Source organism: Paroedura picta, chromosome 8 (assembly GCF_049243985.1).
Source record: "Paroedura picta isolate Pp20150507F chromosome 8, Ppicta_v3.0, whole genome shotgun sequence".
Lineage (NCBI taxonomy): Eukaryota > Metazoa > Chordata > Lepidosauria > Squamata > Gekkonidae > Paroedura > Paroedura picta.
In genome coordinates, this window is record NC_135376.1 from 88,970,589 (window position 1) to 88,989,223 (window position 18,635).

An 18,635-nucleotide genomic window follows, 5' to 3' on the forward strand; every position below is an offset into this window, starting at 1 on the left:
GATCAGTGAGTTGGTTTGCTGACTTAATTCCATATTTCCTGTTCAATCCCACGTAGCTGTGTGATTAGGTTTAGGCTGGGGTGTAGAGTCTGTGCAAGGGATAGAAGTAAGAAGAAGCAAATTGTCACAATGAGTGGTAGGTCTGGAATCTGGAGCAGTGCCACTGAGCGGGATAAAAGCATTGTCCTGGTTGTTCAGAAGCAAACTTCTGGGGCTTTTATCAGCAAGTTCCTATTCTAACTATGCTAAAAACACATTGATGCCCCCTGTAGGATATTCTTCATATGCTTTTGAATCATGCACACAACAGGCCTTGCATATTCCAGCAATGCATACCTGTATGCGAAGTATGAAATGCAATATCCCTTGACAATGCTTGATTTCCCATTCATTCACCAAGACACCTCCCCATATATCTCTTAATACACAGCTGATACAAAGCTGTCTCATAGATGAATCCAGAAGAAATCAAGGAAAAGTCAAAGGGAGTGACCAAATTTCTCCCAGCCACCATTTTGTACCACATCACATGCAACGTTTCCTCCAGTTAACAAAATCATTAACTTTTAATTCTGCAAAAAATATTTCTATTTCTAATATGACAGGTTTCAGAAGGAAGTCAACTTTGACCTCCCTTTTTAAATCAGTAAACTTGGTATTCATAAGATATTCCAAAATTAGGTACAAGAATAGGGAGAAAAAGGGAAGCTGCATGCCATACTCAATACAGGGATGACAATTCCCAGCACTGGCAGGGGCTCATGGGAATTGAAGTCCATGGACATCTGGAGAGCCACTGTTTGGCCATCCCTGATCTATGATTTAGCCACACCTTGAATGTAGAGTCCCCCCATGTGATCTGTGTATCACTGCATGCCCTGTGTGAACATCTTGAGCTTTGAGCCTAAGGCCTCCCCTCAGGCCAAGAGGGATCTGCCACTGAAATTGTATTAATTGTATGTAGATTCACTGTGTGTATACAAGGCTACATTATGAGTGTAAAACAAATGAAATAAGTTTTTACTTACATTTGAAATGATCACATCTTCTGCCAAGATCCCATCTGACGGAGAGGCTGATTCTGTGAAGGCTCAAGGGGGTGGCAGGTTACAGTAGATGAGCGATAGGGATGTGAGTGTCCTGCATAGTGCAGAGGGTTGGACTAGATGATCCATGAGGTCCCTTCCAACTCTGTTATTCTATGATTCTATGATTCAAAACTATTAATCTAAAATGTATAGGTGTGAGAGACTTTGATTTCTAAATACGTAAACTCGTGGAATTAAAGTTTCTTTATTAAGAAAATGCAAACATCTACACTAAAGGCATAGTCAGGACTGATTTACAAAGCATAGGGTGAACAATATAAGGGCTCTTTCCCCTTCCTTGGGAACTCAAACCAGGCACAGTTCAATGGAGTCAAAACATGGAGATAATCATATGGCCATCAAGGAACAGGAAGGTCTGGGAACTACAGGAAACGAAATAAAGGGAGGGGAAGGAATGTGGAAGGAGGGTAAAAAAACATAATGGCAGGAAATCAACCTTGGGGTGTCAAGCAAAAGCTTCTGTGTTGCATCAGGGCAAAATGGCCAGGCTAGATCAACATCCTAAGAAGCAACAGAATGAAATAATGGCAGAAAGACCTGAAGATTCTGACAAAAGGACACAATCACATTTTCACAAATAAGCAATGGGAGGGGGACAAGAATTCCTCAGATTGGGACAGGCATGTTGCCTCTGCAGAAAGATAACTTTCAGGCATTCACAATTCAGTCCAAACAGTTTCTAAGAAAACGTAGCCAGCTGGCCTATTAATAGGTCTCAAACAGGCACAGCTGAATTGTAGGTTATGCAACTAGCAATTGGATTATATGCTTCTCGAGGATAATCTTTTCATTTTCTGCAGGGCGAGTACTTTGCCAAGCATTGAAGACTGGATTAAGCAACAAGCGGTCAATTGATTAGCTACTACATTCCTAATTTAAACCACAGTTGCATTCCTGACCTGCCATTCCACACTTCTCATGTTTAATGGCTTGTCAAGTTCCATCTACTGTCCCTGATCTAGGGGCGCCAGCCCCCAAGTGGCTCCTGGGGATCCCCTGGAATTATAGCTCATCTCCAGGCTAAAGAGATCAGTTCCCCCATAGAAAATGGCTGCTTTGGAGGGTGGGCTCCCTAGCATTATACTCCACTAACGTGCTTTGCCTCCCCAAATCCCACTCTTTCTCAGTTCCATCCCCAACCCAGAGCTGGCAACCCTATATTAATCCCCCAGGATGAACTCTTGGGGGGGGGAGGGAGTTGCTCTGTTTTAGGACTTTAACAATTGATAACCTCACTTTCATGGCTGAAAAACAAAAACTGTGTCCCTAACCAGAGCCCTATGGAAGGGCGGTATAAAAATCTAAACAAATGTTTAGAGATATTCTTGGGGCAACTCAAATCTCAAGAAGCAGGAAGAAAAAACATAATCTTATCACTGATGTCACATGTCAAAGGTGGATCATTTCAGAATGGTTGGGATTTCATGTAAATAATACAAACTGTATTCATTATGTGTAATATGCCAAGTATTGTATTAACATAATTCAGTTCATTTTCTTAGTCGCCACAAGTTATGTGACACGTTTTGACCTAAAGGGGTAGTCAAACTGCGGCCCTCCAGATGTCCATGGACTACAATTCCCAGAAGCCCCTGCCAGCGAATGCTGGCTGGGGCTTCTGGGAATTGTAGTCCATGGACATCTGGAGGGCCGCTGTTTGACTACCCCTTTACAATGTAAAATAATAGAAGCCAACATTTTAAAAATTAATATTAAAAGATAAAGCAATTAGAACAGTTCCATCATCAAACTAAACATCTAAGAAGTGGCAACTGGACTTTGACAAGGAACTGGACTTTGACTGTTTAAAAACCTCCATGGAAAGGTCCCTGTCTATATTGCATCAACAGATCTGAATGTCTGGATTGATTCAGACTTGTATGTTTTCCTCCTATCAGTCTATTACATCTAAAACTCTCAATGATTAATGCAGGAAATCTGAAAATCCATCACAAGCACTTTTACAAGTTTATATATTAGGGTATTACTTTAAAGTAGGGAGGTAGAACTTGGGGATCCCCCAGTTTTACAGCTCATTTCCAGGTGACAGAGATCAGTTCTCCTGGAGAAAATGGCTGATTTGGAGGGTGGAGTCAACAGCATTTTTTCTGTTGGGCTCACCACAGCACTGATAAAGCTGTTCTGACTGAGCAGTTTTATCAGGGCTCTCTCAGCCTCACCAATCTCACAGGGGGTCTGCTGAGGGGAGAGGAACAAACAGGCGACTGTAAGCCACCTTGAGACTCTTTTAGGTAGAGAAAAGTGACATATAAGAACCAAATCTTCTTCTTCTTCTTCTTCTTCTTCTTCTTCTTCTTCTTCTTCTTCTTCTTCTTCTTCTTCTTCTTCTTCTAGTAACTTAGCTTGGCAGAGATGATAAAATGCCAGCTGAGTTACTCTGGTGACATGAGCCTCCACAGAAAATTATAACTCTGATTGTTATTCTGAAACTGAAAACTCTATGAAAGCTGCTATTTCTAATAGTCCTTCCAATCTAAATCCTGCCTCCTTTGTTGTTAATAGGAACAGCACAGGAGCATAAATTTCACAAGAAGTCTTGTTTATTTCCTGTTTAAGACTTGATAGCTAAGTACATTATGAAAATAATCCAAAAGAAATTATTCAGAGAAAAATGTTTCCAACAAGCAAAGCTGGACATGGTTCTGGTACTCCCTCATTTCACTAGAGATAATTTCAACAGCAAAGCTAGCAAATATTAAAGAAATATTAACTCTGCTAGGCACTAATTACAAATTTCAATTACCAAAAAGGGCACAAAGGACAGACACCCTCTACACCAGTGGTCCCCAACCTTTTTGAGGCTGGGGACCGGCAGGGCAACTGCCCGCCCGCGGATGCCGCGCATGCGTGCCCGCGTCCGCTCATTGCGCGTGCCCCGGCCGGGTCGCGCATGCGCACATGTGCTATGTGCGGCCAAAATCGCGCATGCACAGCACTTTCACGCATGCGCGAAAGTGCCACGCATGCGTGATTTCGGCTGCGCATGGTGCATGCGCAATGCACGGGCGCGGCCCTGATTCCCTCTCCCCCTCTCCCGCAGTAAGAAGCTTCCCGGGCCGCAAGCTTGCGGCCTGGGAAGTTTTTTACTGCGGGGGGGCGGGGAGTGGGAGCCGCAGCCCGGCGCCAAGGCCTTCGCAGCCCGGCACTGGGCCGTGGCCAGTGGGTTGGGGACCACTGCTCTACACAGTAGAAAGAATATAAAGAATTTCCAGCTCTGAATTGGAACCAAGCTCAGGTGGCGATATTTTAATTTTTTTTTCTTGCTATAAGACATGCCCATAAAGCCAAGGGAAAAATTGGAGGGACAAGAAGACAAAGAACAAGATGATATGGAGGCCATCTTTCATGCTTTGTGTGCTCTTACGAAAGGTCTACAAAGTTCCAAGGATGAATCGACTAAGTAGCAGATTGTAAAAAAGAATTGGTGGCTAATAATGCTGACTTGAAGAAAAGCGTGATCACCAATAGACAACAGACAGAAGGAATACAAACTCAATTTAAGCAAAAAATTAACCTTTGAGGGGAGTTTAGTGAAGAATTCACATATATCATACAAACGTCATCGAAGCAAACCAGAAAATTCAAAGTACAAGTATATAAATACACAAAAACAAAGAAAGTCAATTTCCCACTTACTATGCAAAGAGGTCATATCCAATGTCAAGTAGTCCCATAAGTCAAAATAACTATACCATTTCAAAATATCACTCATAACCCAAATATTCTTATTAAAACAGATTTAAAAAATAAATAAACAACCCCTAAGAAGAATGTGAACCTTCCTTGTAATTAGTTAATTACAGACTCTGAAATAATTTTCGTCTCTTTAAATTTCTGTTCCATGTATCTGACTTGGCTGGCAGATTGGATCAAAGAACCCAAGAAGAGGGAGTCTTTAAGATTGATTAATTCAAGGATTACACAATCAGTTATGGTCTTATCATAAAAAATCAGACTTCGGGAAATACAACTTATGGGGAAGCAGTTTGCTGAAGATTTGGAAGAAATATAAAGCAAGGATTAGTCCTGATATTTCACCCTTAAGGAGTTTATCAGAAGCCTATTTGGATTTAAAGCATGAAAAAAATGTTGATTTTTTGTCTATTCAAGATATAATAAATGAACTAACAGAGTTTGAAAAGCTAATCCTGCAAAATAAACCACATCTCTTAGGCTGCATATATAAGTACTTACTTATATTAGAAACTCATAGGGGGGTGGATGAGGTGCACCAGGCCTAATGCTTCCCCATGTGGGTGCAGGAAGAAGTGGGGCAACTTGCCACGACTAAAACTCCAGCCTGCAGCCCGGCATGAAACCCCCAGTGCGTAAACGGTCAAACAGAGCAAATGAAGACTTACATCAGTGGTCCCCAAGCTGCGGGCCGCGGCCCGGTGTCGGGCTGCGAAGGCCATGGCGCCGGGCCACGGCTCCCTCTCCCCGCCCCCCTGCAGTAAAAAACTTCCCAGGCCGCAAGCTTGCGGCCTGGGAAGTTTCTTACTGCGGGAGGGCGGGGAGAGGGAATCAGAGCCGCGCCCGTGCATCGCGCATGCGTGGGCCGCACCCGCGCATCGCGCATGCGCCATGCATAGCCGGAATTGCACATGCACTGCACTGCACTGCACTTTTGCGCATTTCGGCCGCACATGACGCATTCGCGCATGGGCGATCCGCGGGCACGGCCCGCTGCCCTGCCGGTCCCCAGCCTCAGAAAGGTTGGGGACCACTGACTTACATGATACAATGGATGCAAAATGTTGGTGTTTCTATTGCAATGGCAGATTGGGAACATTTATGGTGTAAAACTGTTAAATTGACAAGATGTCAAATGTGGCATGAGAATTGGTATAAAATATTTTATAGATGGTATATAACACCTAAAGCAATAAGCAAAATGTCTAAACAATATGATGATAAAAGGAGATACGGTGGGGATACTGGGTCCTTTTTCATATGCAATGGAACTGCAATCTTATTTTTAAAAATGGATTAAAATGCATGACAAATTACAGATTGTTTTAAATGTAAATTTGCATTAGATTCCAAAAACATTTTTAAGTATTATACCAACCGGTCTAACTGAAGGAGGAAGAGAAATTTTTATCCACACAACTACAGCTACAAGACTTCCAATTGGTACCAGATGGAAAGGGCAAAAAGCGTTGAACATGGACACATGGGTGGGAAAAATAAATGAACTTGCTCTGATGGTGAAACCGAAGACCTCTAGAAGAATTTCAAGATTGTTGGGAGGGATACTGAAAAGCTTTGTAACTTTCCTTGTTTCTGTAACTTTTTAATATTGAAAAAAATCTAAACAAAAAAAGAAATCTAAAGAAAAAAAAAAGAGAAAGAGAAAGCCTGCCCTAGATATAAGAACATAGGAAGGAGGTAAGTTTTATATTCTAATGCCTTTCTCTGGACTGTTGTACACATCCAAACACACAAGGACCATCAAGCATCCGTGTCCCATCAGAAAATGAAGTCATACTGAGAACATTTGTGTTCTATTCCTCATGAAGGGTAATCTCCTTGTTTTTGAAATTTCACATCTGCAAAGTTCATTTTTCTTCTTTTCTCACCCCTGTGTATTATTTTTTTAATGAACAGAATCCCAGGTTGGCTGAGATCTGACTCTGGGTGAGATCATAAGCAGTGTGTTTAATGGTTAACCTGCCCATTAAATGATGGTTCTAAATTAATTTTGCATTCGTGAAAAATAAAATATATTGACTTTTTAATATTAATGTTATAATCTGCTCCCAGTCTGCTCCCAGAAGAGCACTCAGATAATGAAGTGCTAATATGCTATCGATCCCTGGCCCAAAATAAGTGCATCTGGACCCAGCCTGATGGAATGTGTTGGCGGCAGAGATCCAGGCCCTGATCGAACTATCAAAGTTCCGCAGGGCCTGCAGAATGGCACTATTCTGCCAGGCATATAGTTGAGGCCAGAGAAAACAGCAAGATCAATGGGATGCTCCCTCTTCTCAGAACACCCCCAGAACATAATTACCCCCCCAAAATTAAAATATTAATGTTTTCCAGTACATTTTTATATGTAAAAAACTGCCTTTCTTAAATTCTGAAATGTTTCTCATCCTCCCCCCTGATATTTTTTTGCACCTGTTTTGTATAAATTGGAAATGAGGCCAATGGGGATGATAGTGGGGAACTAGAATGAGGGTCTTAAATGTTTTAATTGTAAATGATTTTGTTGGAACTGTTTTATGTCAATTGTAACATGTTGTGTACCACCCCAAGCCTTGTAGGTACGGACGGTTTATAAATCTCATATAATAATATAATATAATACGAGTATAATACACTACAATAATTATATATATATATATTACATGTAATTTAATATTAATGCTTAATATTAATTAAAAATTAATGTTTTCCAGTAAATTTTTAAATGTAAAAAGCCTTTCTTGAATTCTGAAATGTTTCTTATTCCCCCCCCCGATATTTTTTTTTGCATCTGTTTTGTGGAAATTCTCAACTCCAACCAACTGCTGTGTTTAATAGTTGGTTTAAATGATGGTTGATGTATGCTAGGATTGTACAGGCTGCCCTAAAGTCTCTCAGTGGGGGCCTTCTTAACTCCCCTGTGATTTCCTAGCAAAAAATGCTAATCAAAACACCTCTGCAAAATTGCCATGAGAGAAGACTTCGTTGGGGGTGGGTGGTGGGCAGAAGTAATGGTCAGTATCCACCGTTTTGCCCCAACCTGAATCTCAGAAGCTAAACAGAATTCGCCCCAGTTCTTACTTTTAGACCCAGGAGAGATGTCAAATGTTTTTTTCACCTGCTTCATAGTATTTCAAGAAGGGATGTGACCATTGTATCTACGAAATATTAAGCAAATTTTGTTTGGCTCTAAGACTAGATTACAAGGTTCCTCCGTCAAATTAGGATACCTTTGCCAGGTCCTCGGTCTTGCCTCTTTAGGGTTAAGTTTCTTAATAGGCCTTTCTCTCCCTTCCCCACAAGATGAGTTACTCAGTCTAGCCATTTCTCCAAAATTATTTCTCTTATATGTTTCTATAAGCGGTTCAATTCTTAGTCATTCTATCAATCTTATCCAAGAGAACGTTCACTATGCTTGTTATTAACAAAACAAGATCCTTACTGGTATTATTTCCTCTATATTTTTCTTCCCCTTGGCCTCATCCTGAAGGGGAATATCTGTAGCTTTCATGACATTGGCTGTTTCCTCACATCGCTCTGATTTCTGAAAAATCATCTCTACTTCTGAATCAGAAGATGGCATAGTGATTAGACACAGTCACATTCAGTTGTGCATTGTTTCCTGCCACAAAATAATCTCCAAAATTTTGTTTGTTTACAGGCTGGAGATTGCAGCATATAAGGAGGAGGAGGAGGAGTTGGTTCTTATATGTCGCTTTTCTCTACCTGGCTGCATGTGGGGGAACTGGGAATCAAATCTGGCTCAGCAGTTTAGAAGTCCACACTCTTAGCCACTACACCAAGCTGTCTTCTTGTTCCTGTAATCCCTTGTTTCTCCCCACAATTTAAAATTGTCCATATACGTTGTCTATCCTTGCCTACAGCAGATACTTTGTTCTTCAAAATAAACTTACGAGCCAAAGATAAAACAAACAAACACCCTTAAGTTGCCAGCTTGTTAAACCCAGGACGTTGCCTTCTGCTCAAAGGAAGACTTACAAAAGCTGACCAAAGCAAATACTTAAGAACTCTTCAATGTCAGCATTATAAAAGCAGAGAGGGAAGTGGGTGCAGAAGAAATCCAAACAAGAATGCAATTGCAAAGCTAGAGAAAGAGATTTGTTTGCCAGAGAGTGAGAGTGAGAGCAAGAAAAATTAACTCCGCATCAAGCTACCCTCCTCCCACAGGCAAGAGTCATAAACTTATCTCAGCAAGTTCCAGTCTTTCTCCCTTTATCTCAACATTGCTTTGCAAGGAACAATTAGACTCATTCAGTGCCCGCACTTCGTTAAAGGAATAGTAAAAGATAAATTAAAAGAAAAATAAAACAAAGAGAGCCTCAAACTATCGTTGCTGCTACCCTGACGCCATCTTGCCCAATGAACTAATCCAGTGATTCTCAACCTGGGGGCCGGGACCCCTTTGGGGGGTCGAATGACTCTTTCACAGGAGTCGCAGCAGGGCAAGCGGCTTGGCCGGGGGGGGGGGGCCATCCACACAACAGCCTTGTGGGGCAGATCGAGACAGAACGTTCGTCTGTCTGGAGCAGCAGAAAAGAGCGAGATTAGCATGGTGGGACAAGAGGCAGAACTGAACTGAGAAACCCCGGGGGGAAAACAGTGTATATACAATCATGAACAATGGATCTTCACGCCATTGGTCAATTTCAGTTTAATTTCTGTGAAAGAATGCATAATTTTATGGTTGTGGGTCACCACAACATGAGGAACTGTATTAAAGGGTCCATGGCATTAGGAAGGTTGAGAACCACTGAACGAATCACATAGATGCACCTCTTAGTTTGGGGTCTCATGTTTGCTTCTGGACAACAATCAAAAAATTAGCTTGTGCATTTGGAATGAATATGATGTCGCCTTACACTGGAAGACCCTGACAGTTGGCATAGTAAGGATTTTAACGAAACCGTGCTGGTCACTAGGTGATAGACCAGGGGTAGTCAAACTGCGGCCCTCCAGATGTCCATGGACTACAATTCCCAGGAGCCCCTGCCAGCGAATGCTGGCAGGGGCTTCTGGGAATTGTAGTCCATGGACATCTGGAGGGCCGCAGTTTGACTACCCCTGTGATAGACTTTAAAAGTTGAGTTGTGTGAAGTCTGCCTATAAATATCTGCTGTTGAACTGCCTGCTATTGAAATACCTGCTATTGAACTGTCCTCATACCATCTCTCTGGTCAGCTGAGGGTGGCTACTTGATATTCTCCTCCATGTGTCAGATACAAATGTAGAAGTTATTTAGAAAGTTGCTCCTCACCAGCCACACCCTGGCTTTGGAACTTCCTTCCTTCAGAAGTCTGCCAGATTTGAGCCTGTATGACATTTATATTTTGGTAGATATTTAGGGGTGGGGGTTATTTGCCTACAGGCCGTGGATGTATATTAAGTCTCCGGCATGTATGATAGGATACATTTTCATATTAGGGTGAAGACAGACAGACATTCTGAAGCACTGTAGAAGTCATTTGAACACACACGTGCTACATTCTGAGGCATTTATTTTCAGGGTGGGGACATGCCTATATATAACATTTCTTCTACTGTTTCCTCATATTCTAAAAAGCACTTTTTTTGCTTTCAAATCCTGTAGATTTCACTGAATTTACAGGACATGTTAGGGATGTAAGTCTAACCAACTAGCTAAGTAATTAAATAATCATCAGCTTTTGTGCCAGGAATCACATTCTTCTAATAAGGCGGTTCAAAAGTTGCAATGCTTATAATCAAAAACTGTTTCTAAGCTTCATTTTGTCCAAGGTAGCTTATTATTAAAGTTGCAAAGGGGCTATTTCAGTCTCCTCACCATAACAAACTCATTAGAGGAGCCAACAAGATTTACAACAGCTATTAAGTCAGAATTTAGATATGGGTGGCTTTCACAGATTCCACAGAGAAGCCCAAAAGGGGGAGGAAAACTTTTTGACAGAAAAGATTAATCCAGTTTTGTGGCCTGGGACTAATCTCCTCATGATTGCCCCCCCTATGAATAATTTCTGTTGTTCCTACGTCAGTAGCCAATAGAAAACATGTTCCACTAAGGTGGAATCTCGTGGGCAAAAGCAGTCTGATTTTGTGCTTATTTGTTCAGAAGTAAAACCCATGTCTTAAATAGGTTACTTTCATGTAAATGTGCATAAGATTGCATTGTGCTGAATCCACAGAGTGTTTCTAACCAGGGGGAAAGGACTTCTGGTGGCAGAAGGTTTTATTGTTGCTGTTGTTTTAACAAGTATATCTTCTTTTAAAAGTTAATGAGGCTAACCTGTTTACCAGAAATACATAGGTGTTTCTTTGTCTCCTCACAAGGCCCTATAATGGCCATTGAGCAGTAGCCAATTTCAAAATGAAACAAGTACCGGGTGCCTATTATTAAACATAATAATAAGCCCCCTTGAAGCTGTTTTCTTTTTCTTCCCCACAGTGAGTGACTGGCCTAGCCTAGATTTGTCAGGTTAAAAAGTGGCAACCCCAGTGCTATTTACTTGGTACCTGATACCTGCCAATCCATTTGACAGACAGAAAGGCCAGCTGAAGCTGGAAAACACCAACCTGTCCCCCAGGGAAAGGAGGATTTCCTCTCCTCTCTGCCTGCTGGTGCACAAGATTTGAAAGCTCACTGCTGGGTCCCACTGGATTCCCATGCGACTCTGTCAGCAACAAGGGCCTACAATAGTAATCATTTAATCAATATCTGGGCAAGAACTGGAACCGTAGATTCTTCCAACTAAAGTTTAAATAAATATTTTTGTTCCTCACCATGCTATTAAGCACAGGTACTTTTATTAAAATGTTTCCTATGTTTTTTTAGTGCTCCCTTAATGCTTCGGGTTACGCCCTCTAGTGTTTTCATGGTAGACTCAATACGGGGTGGTTTGCCAGTGCCTTCCCCAGTCATGACCGTTTACCCCCCAGCAAGCTGGGTACTCATTTTACTGACCTCGGAAGGATGGAAGGCTGAGTCAACCTTGAGCCGGCTGCTGGGATTGAACTCCCAGCCTCATGGGCAAAGCTTTCAGACAGCTGCCTTACCACTCTGCACCACAAGAGGCTCTTAACAGTAACATAGATGGGGGGAAATATGCAGATGGAACACAAGGGTTGGGAAACTGGCGTTGCATAAATATTGGAACTAGAGAGGGGTTGGGAACTGTAAAGGATTTCTAATGCATTGTTTCGGGCAATCTGGAATTTCTGTTCCACTTTCAATAGCAACCTGAATCCAGCTGTCACATAAGGAAGCAGAAAGGGAAGCTATTGTGGTGTCTGGATTTCCAAGATGTGTTTTTTGGTCTTGATGTGGTTTTGATCTCCCTATGCTAACCAGGCTTTTCCTGATTGTTGCACTGATTTAAAAAATAAGGCCATAAGGCCAAGGCTGATGGTGCAACATCAGGTAAAACTATCTTTTAATTCTCAGTCAAAATTTCAAAAAAATTAAAATCAAATTCCATGCACATTTTACCAACAGGCTTCATCAGGGGTCTCTGTTCAACAACACATAAAATATATTTTTATCTGATTTTGCACCATCAGCCTTGGCCTTTTTCCCCATGACTTGGGTGGCCCTTTTGTTTTCTTCATATTTGCTGAGTTGATCATCTGTAATTATGCCCATTAATTTCCCTCCAGAAGATGCTGAATCATGGAGATGGGCGTGAATTTATGAACCTGAGGAATTTGCGGGTCAGTTGATTGTAAATAAATTGATTTGATTTATGATGAACCCGAGTTCTAAAAGGCTGTGAAATAGCTGCATACAACAGACTCTGTGCCATGGTTTGCCTGTTGAATATTTGGAAGTTCAACCCATGGTCTGCATCTAAACCATGGTTAGCGTACACTTTGTTTGTATTGATAACCTTACTACAGGGAAAGTTCCATTGACTTTTTATCATCTCACTCCAAAGGAGCCCCGAGACAGGGAATCCAACAGATATTGCCATCCTTAGAGAGATTTACTGGGAGTTAATTATTTCTTAACAAGGTGCCTTATGATTCACTTTCTAATTCAGGTTTCTGGGCTAGTGTGATCTCATCAGATCTTATTTATTTATTTATTATATTTATATACCGCCCTCCCTGGGGGCTCTTGGACCAACAAGGAAGACCTGGGTTGCTAGGCAGGTGCAGGCAGTGGCAAACCATCTCTGAACATCTCTTACTTAAAAAACCTATAGGGTTGTCATGAATCAGCTGCTGCTATTTGATGGCAAATAAGTAAGGAAACTTCCTCTCCAGCAATTTAGAACCTAATTTATGAGAATTCCCTTTCTGTATTTATTTACTTATTACCAAACCATTCCAGCATTGGCCTTAGCTTGTGCCTGCCCTGCCAATAAGACAGACAGAGAAATGTTTAGAATCATACAACCATAGAGTTGGATGGGGCCAGGCAGGCCATCTAGGCCAACCCCTACTTAATGCAGGATCAGTCTAAGCATCTACAAGGTATCTGTCCAGCCGCTGCTTAAAGACTGCCAGTGAGGGGGAGCTTACCACCTCCTAGTCCACTGCTGAACTACTTTGACCATGAATATTTTTTTCCTGATATCTAGCTTGCATTCTATATGTACAACAAAAATTGACTCCAATAGCACCTTTAAGACCAACAAAGATTTATTCAAGATGTGAGCTTTCGAGTGCATACACTCGAAAGCTCTCACCTTGAATAATTCTTTGTTAGCCTTAAAGATGCTATTGGGCTCACTTTTTGTTGTGCAACTTCAGATCAACATGGTTACCTACTTCAATCATTCTATATGTAGTTTAAACGCATTGCTGCATGTCCTTTCCTCTGCTGCCAAGAGGAACCATTCCCTGTATTCTTATGACAACCTTTCAAAAACAAAGATGGCCATTATGTCCCCTCTCAACCTTTTCTTCTCCAAACTGAACTCCCAAGTCCCTCGGCCTTTCCTTACAGAGCTTGGTCCTCAGGCCCCAGATCATCCTCTTTGCTCTCATCTGCACTCTCTCAATTTTGTCCACCTTGTCTGATTTTGCACCATCAGCCTTGGCCTTTTTCCCCATGACTTGTGTGGCCCTTTTGTTTTCTTCATGATTGCTGAACCTGTCATAATCTAGGGATGCCATTCTCCAGGTGGGATCTGAAAATCCCCTGGAGCTACTGCTCATCTCCAAGCTACAAAGATTAGTTGTCCTTGGAGAAAATGAATGATTTGGATGGGGGACTCTATTGCATTGTACTCCACTGAGCTTCATCCTCAAATCTCCAGGAGTTTCCCAACCTGGATCTGGCAAACCTACTCCTCCATCCCTCAGTGGTACCAGGGGAGACCTGACAACCCTAATCATAACATTTAAATCCTGCTTTTCCTACAAGGAGCCCAAGACAACATCCATATGCCTTCCTCCCCTTATTTTATCTTCACCATAGAATCATAGAATAATAGAGTTGGAAGGGACCTCATAGAATAATAGAGTTGGAAGGGACCCTTCCAACAATAGTGTTGGAAGGGACCTTCTAGTCCAACCCCCTGCACTATGCAGGGCACTCACAACCCTATCGCTCATCCACTGTAACCTGCCACCCCCTTAATCCTTCATCCCTTTGAGATAGGTTGGGCTGCGATCCCATGACTGGTCTTCCCTCTGAACTGAAATTATGAGCAAGGATTTGCAGTCAAGTCTCCCTGGGCCTAGAAAGTTCCTAAAGTGTGTCCCTAAATGGCCTAGGTCCCTCATATCTATGGAACTGCCTTTTTCTTTATATCCCCCCAAAGAACTTATGATCTAAAGGGCAAAACCTGTTCAAAATCCTTGTCCCTAAAGATATCAAAATGGCCTCAACCAGGGCCAGGGACTTTTTGGCCCTGACCCCAACCTGGCAAGGTCAGGGCCCTGAGGGACCTTGGACAGTTCCCCAGGGCCTGTAAGTCTGAACTGTTCCACCAGACCTAGGCTGATTCTGCACTTACTTTGATTTTTTCCGGTGTGGTTCCTGCTGAATCCAGATTGATTTCAACTCGGTCTTCCTCTCCCCCCCCCTCCCCATTGAAACAGAAAATGTTCTACATAAGGTTAGGAATGCTCAGAAGAGGAGGGGGGAGCCAAACCCAGACGGAGCCTCTTTCTTTCTTTTCTTTTCTTTTCTTTTCTTGAAGGGGGGGGGGAGGATTGAAGACAACAAAGGAGGGAGGGAAAAAAACACAACCCACAGAAGTTAATGCTTCTGCAGCTACTGGGGAGAGAAAATTAGTGCTTCCCCTTTAAGAAAAGCTTACAGCCTGGGCGCTTCTCTACCACGGGAGTCAGCCCTGACCAATCAGGGCTTCTCTACCACGACAATCATGCTTTTTCAATCTGATTCTGAAAAAATTTAGGGTTATTTCCACTCCTAAATATTGCAGGGAAAAGGTAGGGTCACTCCGGATCAATCATGTTTGTTGCAGAGGGAAATTTTAAATCGGACAAAATCAAAATGGAAATCGCATTCTGTGTAGATGGCAGGGAATGAATCGACCTGGGATTGGAATAAAAGCTCCGTGCAGCTTACACCCTAGAGTCAAGGCCTAAAAGAGTGCTGAAATCTTGGCCTCACTGTTCAAAACACTAGCCAAATTATATCTGAACCTGAATACCTGATCTATATCAACCCTCCTGCTCTAAGAACAGAAGCAGTTAGAATGATTTAAACTGTTTTTAATATAAAGTATTATAATACTGTTATTTGTTTTTTTTAAAATGTTTACTCAACCTGAGCCATAGGGGAAGAGCAGAGTATAAATAAAATTATTATTATTATTATGATATCAATAATTTAATGATGTTATTATAATAATTATTTTATGACACTATTCTTTTTCCCCTGTAGATTTCAGGGCTGTGGGCCTGCAAACCTTGTCCACAGCTTCCAGGGGCACCAGCCTTCGTGGTCCATGCTTCCATCATTTAATACCTGACTATTCCTGTAATCTGAGAGCAACCCTTTAATCCGACACAGTTTAATAAAAACAGAGTCCAATAGCACCTTTAAGACCAACAAAGATTTATTCAAGGTATGAGCTTTCAAGTGCAAGCATTCTTCGTCAGACTAGGAACTGACTATCATAACAGTAGGAATATATAAGCAAAAGTTAATCCTGTTACATTAGTAAACTGTGTCACAGCATCCACACACAGCCACATGATAATTCTCTGCCAAACTAGCCAATCAGACCCCTCAAACCCATTTGTAGTTCACAAAGACATATCAGAAATAAAACTGTCAAAGCCAGTGATCCACGGCTTACACATAGTTTGATTCTCAAGGAACGTGGTGGGGAATATCAGGAAAACTTTAGTCTGTGGAAAACAAAGGGTTAAGATTGCTTCTCAGAGGGCTACCAAGCCACTGAAGAATTCTTAGCAGATCAGTCTTCTGCTTCTGAGCACAGTAATCAATTACATTTTAACATGTCTGAACCCCCCCCCCCAAAAAAAAACACCCCCTTGGAAAATATTTTTTGAGATACTGAAGGGTGTTTTATAAACCCCAATTTAACAAATATCCATCATATCTTTTTGGAAAGAAAGTGCAAAGTTCATTTCTTTTTTGAATTCCTACTCCTAATTGCACTAGAACTGTAATATTCTCCCAGGTAAGCGTGTCCAGAATTCTCAGTTCTGCTATTAAATAAACTGAACTTTAAGTGATTTGCACTGATATTCTAAGCAGAGTTGCACCTCTGTTACATCTAGGGAAGTCAATGGCTATTTAAAAAGTGCACCTCTGTTTAGGATGTTAAAGTTTGTGGCCCTAATTTTAAACAGTTAGTTCCTCGCATATTAGTCCTGTTCCTTTGGATACTGCATTCATGCCTTCTACTCATGCCTTCTACTCATCTGCCCAGTGTAGCTCATTGCCTTTTCCCTATGCACCAGAGAATACACATCCTCTTCTCTTTTACTTTTAATTTATTTTTGACACCCAGCTCACTATCTCTCGGGAAGGGAGAACAGCTCCTTCCCACCCCCGTGGACCCACAGCTGTTCCCTCCTTTGAGTGCAAGGTTCTGTCCAGCTACACCTCAGAAGGCTTCGGCACAATGGCTTACATTTAAATATCCCATTGTGGAAATTTGAAAAGAAGCCAAGTCAGCTTACCGGAGCGTGGCCTGACCCTTCCTGCCTGCGTGAGGATGCCCCGGGTCTTTCCTCCTCTGTGCCTCTCCGCCTCTCCCCAGAGCAGACTGCTCGCCTCCCTGCCTGCAGTCTTTGCAAAGTAGTAAGAAGGCTAATTTTAGGGTACTTCATCATAGTGCCATGGAAAGGCACCGGTGTCATTTCAGAAATCAGCAGCTTGTGCCACAGCTTTGAGCTTCTGCTGATGTTGGGCGTCCTCCCCAACCCCAACTGGAGACAACTTGTGGCCTCAGTTTTTAGTGGTCTCAACTTGTCCAGTTAGACTGTTTATGCACTGGGAACTTCATTGCCCCAGCTCCTATGCAGGAGCACAAATTGTGGGTAGATGAGGCACACCGGGCCAAATGCTCCCCCCATGTGGGTGCAGGAAGAGGTGGGGCAAGCTGCCACAACTAAAACTCCAGCCTACAGCCCGGCATGAAACCTCCAGTACATAAACGGTCATAGTGAGATTCCCCCACCTCCAGCAGTGCACTGAAATTAAGCATTTGTTCCTCCAAACAAGCAAACAAACCACAGCCAGTAACAGACCCATGGAGACAAGTACTTGGGAGACATACCTGTCCTTCAACCTGTATACAGGCTTTCTGGAATTCTCATAACTTGAACGTCATTCTCAGGAAACTCTGCAATGCCCCCTTGTATCTCTGAAACATCTCTGCCTGAGACATTCAGGGCCTTTTCGCACGGGGATCTTTGTTGCAAATTGTTTGCGGAATGAAAAATCGCCATTTAAAATAGTGGAATTCGTCGTTTTGCACACCTGGCTTTGTAGTGGAATCAGTTGCGTTTTTTAGCGTTTCCCACAGGCTTCCGGTCTCGGCAGAAATCGCTAGAAAGGAAGCGCTATTGCCAAGCTCGTCCCGCCCCTGGCCGTCAAGCAGCCAATGGGCAGCCGTTAGCATGCTCCCAAACAGCCGCTTTCCCTTTAAGAAAGGTTTTTTTAAAAAAAACACACCCATAGCAACGAATCTGTGTAGATTCGTTGCTACGGAGAGACCCATCCAGCTGCCTAATGTGAGCTGTCGTTTGATTGTATGATCGTTTGCACGCTGCCTCGAGTGATAAAAAAAAATTCCCCCACCCCTTCTCACGGGCTCGATTTTCGGCTGAATTTATGTGTAAAAAATAAAGGGACTTTATTTCAGCAAACGGGCTTTTAAGTGGTTTGTGCTTAGTGACTAAAGGTGAAGGAATGAAGCCAGGGAAGCCTCTAAACAGAAAGAGGCTCGCCGGTGCGTTTATCCCCGCTCGCTCCGAGAAAAAAAAATGGCGATCGCTTCGCCGGAAGTTTGGAGGAGAGAGCCAGGGGGAGGGACTTTGAAGAACCAGCAACAATGGTAACGCACAGGTCTTTAGCGCTAGTGTTGCAGATTGGTTGCAGGAGTGTATCGCTATCCGGAGGGTGAATCCACTTTTCTGGATTCCCCTGAAAGCGCTAAAACGAAGCGCTTATTGCTGATCGGTTTCAGGAGTGTTGCAGATTGTCTACGACGTCGTGGGTAATGCCAAATTAGTAGCGTTTTCAATTAGCAACCATTGTGCTATTTTTAAGCCGTGGGAAATGGCCCTCACTCTTCCAACTCAACAACCTTGAGCAATTTGAGGGCATCCTGTTCTTGTCAATGATGACGCCTGTTCTACCTTATT

General features: G+C 42.5%; 1 protein-coding gene across 1 annotated transcript in view; it reads right to left on the reverse strand.

The window, feature by feature from the left end:
- The window catches only part of MYPN (myopalladin), a 103,763-nt gene extending 86,752 nt beyond the window's left edge, over positions 1 to 17,011 (reverse strand). Inside the window, exon 1 of the mRNA XM_077350789.1 lies at positions 16,947 to 17,011. The gene's annotated coding sequence lies outside the window, so the exon portion shown is untranslated. The remainder of the gene's footprint in view (positions 1 to 16,946) is intronic.
- Positions 17,012 to 18,635: the final 1,624 nt, after the last annotated feature.